Source organism: Siphateles boraxobius, unplaced genomic scaffold (genome assembly GCF_051911475.1).
Source record: "Siphateles boraxobius isolate OS27281-9 unplaced genomic scaffold, OSU_SipBor_1 66, whole genome shotgun sequence".
Taxonomy (NCBI): domain Eukaryota; kingdom Metazoa; phylum Chordata; class Actinopteri; order Cypriniformes; family Leuciscidae; genus Siphateles; species Siphateles boraxobius.
This window is the reverse complement of record NW_027509193.1, coordinates 7,530,245-7,541,723: the sequence shown is the minus strand read 5'-3', so window position 1 is coordinate 7,541,723 and position 11,479 is coordinate 7,530,245. Positions and strand designations below refer to the sequence as shown.

Sequence of the window (11,479 nt, the reverse complement as noted above, 5' to 3'; positions counted from 1 at the left end):
AAATTGCAGTGATACCGAAACTAAAGCGTTTCTCCTCGTCCGGGCGGATGAAGAGATTTGTAAACGAGGTCACCTCCAGTTAATGACATCATCACAGAGTTTACTGGTATTTTGGAACTGATGTGTGAATGGTAAATTACCGGTAAAATGGTATATTACCGGTTGCTTGTGTGAACAGCACATTTTTGAATTTACCGGTAAAGTCGTTTCTCTCAATTTTAGGCTACACTGTAAAAAATATTTTTGCAATTTAGTTGTTTCAACTTATTTTTGTGAGTAGAGATAACTAGATTGTCCATATAACAAGACATTTTAAGTTTTCTTGTCCTCAACTAGGCTGAAAGTTGAATGAACAACCTAAATTGTTATTTTAACTCAAAAATGAATGTTGAAACAACTGCACAAAATTTTCTGCGGGTTTTACTTCAATTATAGCCTACTATAATGCTTTAATAGCAGTAAATTTACTTTGTAAACTAAACTTAGTAAACTAAACTTATTATGTATATTGCTGTCTGGTAGACTGCATTAAAACCTAAACTTCAATTTTATTTTAGTTTGTACATTAAAAACATTAGCCTACTCTTTACAATAATGAGCACATATTAATTAAATAAATGTAATTAAATTACACTAAAAATTTGTCTAGCTGTTTCAGTTTTAATTCATGGTCAGAATTAGATTCAATCCATCATGGGCGGATTAAGCGATTCGTGAAAATGAACCTCTCAATATGATTCGGTGAATAATTTTTTTTCTCTGAGAATTTTCGAGAGGAGCATTCGGCAACCGGATGATTTTCTATGTTGGACCTTACATGCGTCTTCAGAAGAGTAAGTGTGACATTTTATATTGTGAAAGTGGATGCACGTTTTTAGTTCAAGCGTTTTATAGTCTTGTGTTATCGAATATTAAAGATTTGTAAAGCACACAATTAAAAGTTTGTTACAGTCACAGTGTAAATATTGTTCACAAATACGTAATTTCTGATATATATATAAATCATATTAAATTTATAAGTGCAAATGACAACTAGTAAAAGCAGATTTTTAGAATTATAGTAGCCTATCCATTTCGAGTCAAAGTGTTTTTGCACAGAAGATTCGCTGATTTTACTTGCTTGTGTTCAAGGAAGCGCCAGATAGGTACGTTTTCATAACAATCTTTGAATTAATAAAGTAACTGTCAAATTTAACCGATATGGGTGATATAAATATTGCAAGTAATACGTCGGTGGTTTGAAATGTCACGGTTTTCATTACTATTCAGTGTAATATTAAGGCAGGAACACACCAAGCCAGTTTTTGTCCGTCGGCTGACTAAAGCCGCCTTTCCACTGCACACGACATTCGCATACGATTGTCGCATTTCGCCCCCTAGTGTCAGTCGCATGGAACTTTCATTCCTATCGTACGCGGCAACATGGGAGAGAAGTTGATTCTCGCAGTCTCCGAATACCCCATTCTTTATGATATTACTCTTGAATCATACAGAAACGTCAGCAGGAAAAATGAAGCTTGGAAGAGAGTTAGTTTCCTCAGTGTGTTCCGCACCGTCGGCCGAAATTGCACCTCGTCGGCTTTGTTTCGGCCGATTCGACATGTTGAATCGGCGTCGGGCCGTCGGGGAAAGAGGGAACTCTGATTGGCTGTTCAGTTTAGTGAAAGAGTCAGTGCACGAGAATAAAGCAAAACGGCGAGCAAAGTCAAAACGGTACGGATAGAAGGCTGTTCTTATGTTACGTCATGATCGTCATCTTACCTGAGTGTTCCTTGGCGAATATTTTAATATTAACATGAGCGGAGTGGAATAAAGAAAGTGTTTAGCAGGATTGATATTCAAAACGGTAAGCACGCACTGCTTTGTTTACGGTATGTGTATCTGCAGCCGGCAGCATCGGTTTCCTTTTTTGAATGACGAATATTGACTAATATATCTGCAGAAATAGACAGTTGTCTCATTTACACGCAGGCGCAGAACGCGCCTTCTAGCTGACAGTCGGCTGTAGTTCTCTCGGTGTGTTCAAGTGCAGCTTTTTACCCCGACGAGAGGCGACAACACAGTCGGCTTTCGTCGGCGCTAGTTCGTCGGCGTCGGTTTGGTGTGTTCCTGCCTTTAGGCCTATTACTCGTAAGTTAGGCCTCGCGCCATTTCGTTGCGCTTTTGTTCATGTTTTAAGAAATATTTCTAATAGGGTGAATTACTCACGATGTTGTCACGAATGTAATATTATTGAGTGTATTTCAGCACATAGAAGATTCGCTCATTGTACTTCCTCGTGTTGACTCACAGGTTCAGTCAAGTACTTTGACTAAAAGCTTGTTCACCAACCGGACTTTTGTTAACGTTAAGTTACCTCAGCCACTTCAATTCGACTCAGTTGCAGAGCACCGGATATAGGTAAGTTTTGACCACAATCTTTGAATTAAAAAAGTAAATGTCAAATTTAATCGATATGATATAATTAATTGAATTAACGTAATAAGTTACGTCTGTGGTTTGAATGTTTTCATTATTAAGTTACTATTCGGAGTTTGGATGTTGCGCTATGTCGTCGCGCATATGTTCATGTTTTAAGAAATCTTGATAATATGGTGAATTAGTCACGATGTTGTCACGAATTTAAGATTATTGAGTGTATTTCGAATCCGAGTGTTTTGCACATAGAAGATTCGCTCATTGTATTTCCTCCTGTTGACTCACAGGTTCCAAGTTGACTCAAAGCTTGTTCACCAACCGGATTTTTACCTCAGTCACTACATCTCAGTTGCAGAGCACCAGATACAGGTGAGTTTTCGCTGCAATCTTTGGGAATTCTTAAAATTAACTATCAATTTGAATTGATGTGGGTAAAATAAGTAACTTATTGTAGACTATATATGTACTTTTAAATGTGACTGTTTTTATTAATATTGGAAATGGCTGTGATTGACACTGCATGTTTCAGTGATGCGTGTTTTAATATCACTTGTAATTTGAGAACAAATTTCAAGCATCTTCCTAAATTCATCATATGAATCGTTTATAAACCTGTTGTCTGAAGTTTTAGTCATTTGAAATCAAAAATATTAAAGGGTTAGTTCACCCAAAAATTCTGTCATGCATTAATCATTTATTGTAAAATAATTCTGTAATTACTCACCCTCATGTTTTTCGAAACCCCATAAGACTTTCGTTCATCTTCGGAACACAAATTAAGATATTTTTGATTAAATCTGAGAGCTGTCTCACTCTTTCATAGGCTTCTAGGCAATTTCATTCTGCCGGTCCAGAAAAGTTAGTACAAACAATGTTAAAATAGTCCAAGTGACTACAGTGGCTCAAACTTAAGTTTATCAAGCAACAAGAATACTTATTGTGCGCAAAAAACAAACAAAAATAACGACTTTATTATCACTCTTAATTTTCTTCCGTCTGGGCCTCTGAATGTGAGTTCACGAGAGCGCAATGATGCACGTCTCACTGAGAACTGAGAAGATGACGCAGATGGGTCTCAATATAGTGTTTAAAATGGTTCTAAAGTGTGCATTTCCTAGATTTCCGAATCGTGAGAAACCAATGAGAAAACGTAAAAGTGCCTTACCAGTGCTGCAAAATGAATGGCTTACCTTTCACACTTTCCTATCAAATGATTGCAAGCGTCATCTTCTCAGTTCTCGTGGTGCTCTCGTGAACTCATTCAGAGCCCCACACAGAAGAAAATAAATTATTATTTTTTTGCACAAAAAATATTCTCGTCGCTTGATAAACTTAAGGTTGAGCCACTGTAGTGACTTTGACTATTGTCACGATGATTTTACTTTTCTGGGCTGGCAGATATCGATTACCTAGCAGCCTGTGGAGTGATCCAGCTCTCAGATTTCATCAAAAATATCTTAATTTGTGTACCGAAGATGAACGAAAGTCTTACGGGAACAACACATTTAATGCTTTTCAGAGTTACTTTTTGTGAATGTTGTGAACAGGATGTTTCTTTTGTTGGTATGTTGTTGGAGTGGCATTTTAGAGTGTTTAGTTTAATTGATGAATTTGTTGAAGCTTGAGAGCATAAATAATTGGTAACTTAGTTGATAATAAAATGGCATTTAAGCCAATTCATAGGTCTTTAATGTGTTTAACAAAGTTTTAACGGTTTCTTTTGGAACAAAGGGTGTTTCTATATTGAATGCTGTGGGTTGATCTTGTTTTCTGCAATTTCATTGTAGTTTATTGCAAAAAAAATGTGTATTGTATATAACACCGATGTACATGTTATATCATAAGAAGAATAGCATTTACGCTAATGTTAGCCTTTGTTTATTCCAAGGTTTACTGAAGTCAGCCGGATCCGGGCCGTATCCAGATCAGGTGGTGGACCTGCACCGGGACCAATCCACAACACATCCCTGTGCCAGTGTCAGCCTCATCAGCCCTGTGAAGGCCTCATCGACATGACAGCCATAAGCACTGATCCTCAACAAACTCGTCTCCATACCGGCGTTACTCCGACTTCCAATCAGATGGAAATGGATAAATATTCTAAATGTTCTGATCAAATCTGACTTCTGATCTATAATGCTGCCTGAATCATAATCATACACTGTTCGTTCATTGGCCAGAGGAGAACTAGCCCCCAACTGAGCTTGGGTTCTCCCAAGTTTTTTTCTCCATTCTGTCACTGATGGAGTTTTTGTTTCTTGCCACTGTTGCCTTTGCTTTTGGCTTGCTTAGTTGGGAACATTTAATATTTAAAGGGACATTGTGTAGGAATTTCTCCCATCTAGCAGTGAAATTGTATTTTGCATTCAAACGAATTGTGCTCTCCAGCACCTCGCTTTTTCAAATGCGTGTTGCATCTACGGTAGCTTTTATGTACCAAAAAGCTATGACAGGATGTCTTCTAATAGCACTTCGTCGAGTTTTCCTTCGGGTGAACAGGTTTATTTCAAACAAACTGCAACTTGACACAACGAACAAACGAATGTTGCAGTATGAATAATAACAGTGCAATGCAGCCTTTTAAACTTGCCGGGGCAGCGACAAGCGCCTCTCACTGCTCTGCTCCTCCGTTTCTGCTGCTTTCAGTCACGTCACGCTGGCTCTGAACGAAAACGCGTTGTGGAAACGCGTTGGCCTAGTACTTTTTTGTCCCTCTGCTATAATAGTTTTTCAAGATGGCGGAACGACATGGACGCCTCCGTGGATCTACCCGTCACAAGTATATAAAGATAATAAATTCTTTGTTTACGAGGAAAAGTCAGATAATTGGCAGAGGTATTTGTACACCATTGAGGACATACTGTATTTATGAATAAAAATATTGATTTTAGATAATAAAATACCTAAACATCCACATATTGTCGCTTTAACAATATTATTGATCTGCCTAACTTAAGGTGGACGATGGCGCAATTTTCTTCTAGAAACAAACTTTGTTGTATTATTTTCATGTTATCACTGTGAATCTGCTTTGATGCAATCGGTATTGTACAAAGTGCTATATAAATAAAGGTGACTTTACTATTGTAAATTGTATCAGTGATTGTTAATTTTCCATATATATTTTTTTAAATCAAATGTATTTTACAAATTAATATTCTAGTAGTAATTAATTATTAGGTACTGCTGCAGGTTTCAAAACACCACTTTAGTTTGCTGAACTTATTGGATGCAGTTTAGAAAACTTAACTTTAGTTTGCTGAACTTATTGGATGTAGTTTAGAAAACTTAACTGTAGTTGGCTGAACTTAAATTCGAAGTTTACTTAACTAAATTAAATCAGTTCATTGTACTTTAAAAATTGTCAGGTAAACCGTTCTAAATTTGTCAGGTACACTTTTCCAAATAAGTTAGTTAAACTAAAAAAAAAAAACATGCAAAAGATAACAAAAAATAATAAGTTAAGTCAACAAAACATTTTTTACAGTGTAATTTACCGGGATTGCTGTGTGAAAGCGGCTATTGTAACTCATTACTTTTGAAAGTAACTTTCCCCAATACTGGAGATTTAAATAATAAAATTTTAGCATAATAAACTTCCAAGAAAATGCGTTATAAAGAGTATGCGTATATAGTCAGTTCCCTTCTGAGAGTACTCTCTTTAATTCAAAGAATATTGTGTAATTTGCTGGTGTAAAGTGAGCTATTTGTCCATGAAGTGACTGATGGATGAAGTGCTTATGGTAAATCTCAGCAGATCCTGGCCCCGTTCCCGGTCACACCCTCACATCCAACTTTCCTCTAGCTAACATCCCGTTTCCTGTTCTAACACCTCACCAACTCCGTCTTCTCCTTTTTCTCCCACACATTCCCTCACTCTCACTTGTCATTCCTCTTTTTTTCCCCTCTGACTATCTCTCTTGCTTCCCTCAAGGTCAGTCGAGACGCCACAGCAATAACGCAGAGGGTGACACACAGAGCTTTGAAGTGGTTTTTCAGGGACAGAATCACCTGGAGTTGTGAAGTTGTACGTAAGGACTAAGGTATTTTTTCTGTTGCTGCTGTGGTTATGTGTCTCTTGGGTGGCCCCCACGGGCCCTTGAAGATTCCGGAGAGAGGGAGCAAACGGACAGGATTAGGGCCAGGTCCAGCCAGAAGTGGAACTAATGGGTCCATGTGTGCACAGACACTTCTGAAGACCAGATGCTGAGGGGAGAGGGGGGTCTCGTTCTCTCACACCATTGTTCCTCAATAGAGACAGGAAGTGAGAAGGAGAGTAAAAATAGTTTTAAGTAGTGTGTAGTTTAATAATACTATGATGTTTGATATCACATATATATATATATATATATATATATATATATATATATATATCAAAAGTTTGAAATCTTATGATTTTTTTTTAAATGCTTTTGAAAGAACTCTTATGCTACGTAGTAACAGTAGTAAACAGTCCTATTGTGAAATTTTATTACAATTTAAAATAGCACTTTTCTATTTTAATATATTCATTCATTGATTCAATCATTCTCCAAACCGCTTTTATCCTCTGGAGAGTCGCAGGGATGCTGGAGCCTATTATTTTAATATGTTTTAAATTTTATTAGCTGAATTTTGTCAGCATCATTACTCCAGTCTTCAGTGTCACATGATCCTTCAGAAATGATGCTGAAAATGCAGCTTTGACATCACAGGAATAAATTGCATTTTAAAACACATTCAAATAGAAAACAGTTATTTTAAATTGTAATAATATTTCACAATATTGCTGTGTATTTTCGATCAAATAAATGCAGCTTTGGTGAGCAGAAGAGACTTTCAAAAACTTTAAAAAAAAGTTTGCAGTACAAATAGTTTTACCGTTAACTTAGTTATTTCCCTATAGCGGTTAATGCAAGTTTTACAAATTTACGGAAAATAGCTTACTTAACCGTTTAAAAATAAGGTGGATAAAGCTGAAAAGAAAAAAAACTGATTGCAGGATCAAATCCACAGTAGGAGGAACAGTAAACATTCACAAGTAACCTTGCTCTGTGCCTTGATTATTGAAGTGAATTTGTGTATTTTACATTTTAAAATATGATGCCGTATTGATTTAGAACAAATTATGTATCGTATTTTCCTGTGGATGAGTCAGGTCTTGGCTGGGATGGGGATTGGGAGGTGGTGTTTTTTGGCTGAACGGTTCTTCTTTCACTTGGATTAATCTCTCTCTCACCCTTTTCCTCCCTCTAAAAAAAAAGGTCCTGATAATGGTTTCTGACTTAATGGCCTAGAATAAAAAATGTGTGTAATGTGTGTTAAAAAATAAGTGCAGCCCAACAGATTTAACATTTGTAATCTACCAGCTGTTGGAGCGTCTTGAACGTGCAGCTTCAGGCTAACAGAGGGCAGCGTCTTCCTGTGGTAAAAATGCTAAGTGTTAGTCATTCGATAGTCAGTCATAGTCAGAATCCATCTGATTTTTATGCACTTCTATGCGGTCATCATTTTCCCATAATTCTTGTCTTAACACTTTGTTTTAGATCATAGTTCAGGCTTGACATCAAATCCTGAAAATCTGGGAGCTTTTAAGCAGAATTGGGATCAATCAAAAGGTTTCTACATTCTGGCTTGAAATAATCAATGCCTGACTTGAAACACTTTACAAGTGTACAAAACATGCCCGAAATCTTCTCTTAAAGCACTGTAGTAGGTAGTAACAGTTTGATATGTCATTTAAGGCATTTTGCTGGTGATCTTATCCAATATTTAGCTTGCTCTTATTCAGAAAAAATTACAAACATCTTTTAGTGTTTTCATGTTAAATCTGGCATAGAAGGAGAGAGAAACTCTGACACATTTTAGACAGGTGTCATAGGATTATGTTTTCATGCATCTTGGCGCTTAATGTGATTTTAGCAAGTAGAACATGTTCCTGGATCAATGTCCTGGTCCTGGAACAAAGTTTCTCTCAACCACTCAGTTTTTCGGGATAAGTAAGGAGTTAGACCTGGGATTAGGAACTTTAGGAACATTAACAATGTAATTTTTATCAATAGGTCTAGGGAGGGGAATCTTGTTATATTCAGTCCTTTTCAGTTCTTTCATCATCTACAGGTCGATATCATAATTTGATTATGACGCATTCAGGAAAACGCTACTAAATATGCAGTGTTTGTTTCAAAGTATGTCATGCATATCTCAAGCTCTTTGTTTAGGAGGGATGTGAATGGGATGGTGATATTTGTCAGGCATCAAATGGAGATGCGAGCGCTCTGTTCATCGTCAGCTGGCTGAGGACATCGCCTCCCGTGTGTGTTTATCAGAGTCCATCCCCCGTTACGGTGACAGAGAAAAAACTGAGGCAAGGCCAGATGGGAACTATTACTATCCCTCTCAGTGTTTCAGTCTGCTTTATTGGCATTACAAGATACGCTACATGTGTATTGCTTAAGCAGTTGCGGGTTGGCTGCAGACAATAAAAAGCATAAACTAAACAAAGCAAGAAAAAATATTAGTAGTAAATCGAGGTTACAATAAGAAGTCAGAAAAGTAGTCCACAGTACATTCAGAAACATTTTAAATCATTTAGGCACTGTCAGAACGTATTTATTAAAAAAATAGCTCATCCAATAATGTATATTCATCATTTACTCACCTTCAATCCATTCCAAATCTGTTTGACTTTTCGTGTAGCGATCAAAAAAGTATATTTAATAAGTAATAAAATAGAATACAAAATTGTAAACAATTATACAACAATTGTAAAATATGTATAGAAAATGATAAACAATATATAAAAATATAAAATTAAAACAAAATTTTCGTAATTAAATATGTTATGATTTTTTATGATGCTTTTCTATATTGGCAAGTGATTATTTGTCTCTGTCTTTTCCTTTGTGTTCATCACCTGCCACATTAAGGCACATTTTGACAGGATGTAAGGTGGCTCTTAGCCAAGGTCGGTTTACTTGGCGCCATGACCAAGTATTGCGATGTTTGGCTTTAGCATTGGAAGGCAAGCGTAGTATGACCAATAAGTTGCTGCCTGTTCTAGCAAAACATTACACACAGAAGACAATATTCCTCCGCCCAGGCGAGCAACCACCAAGAAAAGGTGCTAACACCAATTCTCGCCCAGGACAACTGGAAGCTGCTAGGGACTGGAAGATGCTGGCTGATCTTGATCAGCGACTTATATTTCCACCTGAGATTGCCACCACTAACCTACGGCCAGATATTGTTTTGTGGTCTGGATCAGCACGCATTGTTCAACTGATAGAGTTAACAGTGCCATGGGAGGATGCTGTAGATGAGGCATATGAGAGGAAGAAATTGCGGTATGCTAATCTGGCCATTGAAGCAGAACAGCGAGGATGGAGAGTCCAGGTTTATCCAGTGGAAGTGGGTTGTCGAGGTTTTGTGGCACACTCTACAACCCAGTTCCTCAGAGACGTCGGATTCAGTGGTCAAGAGTTGCGTCGCACAGTAAAGAACTTATCTGAAGCAGCAGAAAGGAGCAGCAACTGGCTGTGGTTGAGACGGAAAGATTCTAGCTGGCTGTGTACAGGCCTCCACGCTACGGTTTCGTAGAATTCTTGTAAACTTGAAGGGTGTTGGTTTATTTGTATAGGTTGTATAGTATTTACAGTCATTACGTTCCTGTGTATATTGCGTGAATGACGGGTGGTTGGGCAGATATTGTGTTTTGCGGTAGGTGGTATGCCATACGGAACCGTTGCCACTGAAACTGCATATTAACGCACCAGTGGGGCTCGACAGCCTTAGTCAAACGGGTTGGCGCGTATGGTTGGGTTGCGGAGAGATTGTGAGATTGTGGTTAGGTTTCAGCAGCAAGAGGGAAGTAGAGGTCAGTAAGCTGGGCTGAGTTGAGTGGGGGACGGAGGGGGGTGACTCTGGGACGCCAGAGTCACTGTCGAGCCCTCTTGAGGTATCGTGGGCTAGTCGACGAAACACTGAGGACGGAAGGTGCCCACTTGAAGACCCTAGAGATGTTCCCTACTCCGCTCAATCCAGAGGGTTGTTATGGGGGGACCGCACTGTGGTTGCAGCCGTTGTGTGTGCTGACGCGCAAATTCACTATTAACACCAGACAGAAGGAGATTCACGTCACCAGATGGAAAGAAGCGTAAATGGATGGAGAAGCATAGGTTACTGTAAAGCTACGTCTTAGTTGGTGATTATCTTGGCGAAAGCCGAGTACAAATCAGCATGAAGTTTTAACATCTACTCTCGTGTAATGGAAATCATTTTTGTGCTTTTAAATTGATCTGATTGTTATTTTTAATGGGTTTTCATAGTCTTATGATGGCTAGTTCTAATATGATACAATGTTTATATGGGATCATTTTTTCTTAAAACGTCAGGAAAATTGTACAATATCAAAAAATATATAAATTACTAAATTATATATGCTATTTTGAATTGGATAACTCAAATTCAAGTTCATACACTCTTAAAAATAAAGGTTCTTTATTGACATTAATGGTTCCACAAAGAACCTTTAACATCCATGGAATCTTTTCATTGTACAAAAGGTTCTTTACAGTGGTAAAGGTTCTTTAGATTTTTGAAATGTTCTTCACACTAAGAAAAATGGTTCTTTTAAGAAAGGTTCTTTGTGGCGCCAAAAAAGGTTCTAATATGGCATTGCTGTTTTGTTACCTTTATTTTTTTTAAGAGATGACTGAGAGCAAAAAATGTTGACAGGTTTGTGTTGATGCTAACAATTTTGCATGTCCTTCTTCTAAATGCTATATGAAAGAGGTTGATAAGGATGAAAGTTTAAGTAAGTGTTGAATTTCGAATCTAAATTCGTTCCGCAAGTCGTCCAGAGGTCTCTCGTGCTGATTTAGTATTCATCGTTTGAGATGTCAGTCCCGCTGAGAGAATCTAGTGTATGTTCTGATGTGATGGCCAACTTCAGGTGAAAAGAAGCATGATGCAATATGACTCACCCTCAGAATTGACCGAAATGAATTCAACAGCAACAAGCCAGCCTTCATCTAGTGTTACACTCCCTCCATCATCCAGAAGCGCTGGCAGAGAAGCAGAA

The 11,479-nt window shown here is 37.7% G+C and overlaps 1 long non-coding RNA gene across 1 annotated transcript; it reads left to right on the top strand.

Annotated features, from left to right (window-relative positions):
* Positions 1-2,221: 2,221 nt before the first annotated feature.
* Positions 2,222-5,119, top strand: LOC143722405 (uncharacterized). Its single transcript, XR_013196880.1, has 3 exons — positions 2,222-2,400; positions 2,706-2,787; positions 4,307-5,119. It is a non-coding gene; the product is annotated as an uncharacterized LOC143722405 (long non-coding RNA).
* The last annotated feature ends 6,360 nt before the right edge of the window (positions 5,120-11,479 follow it).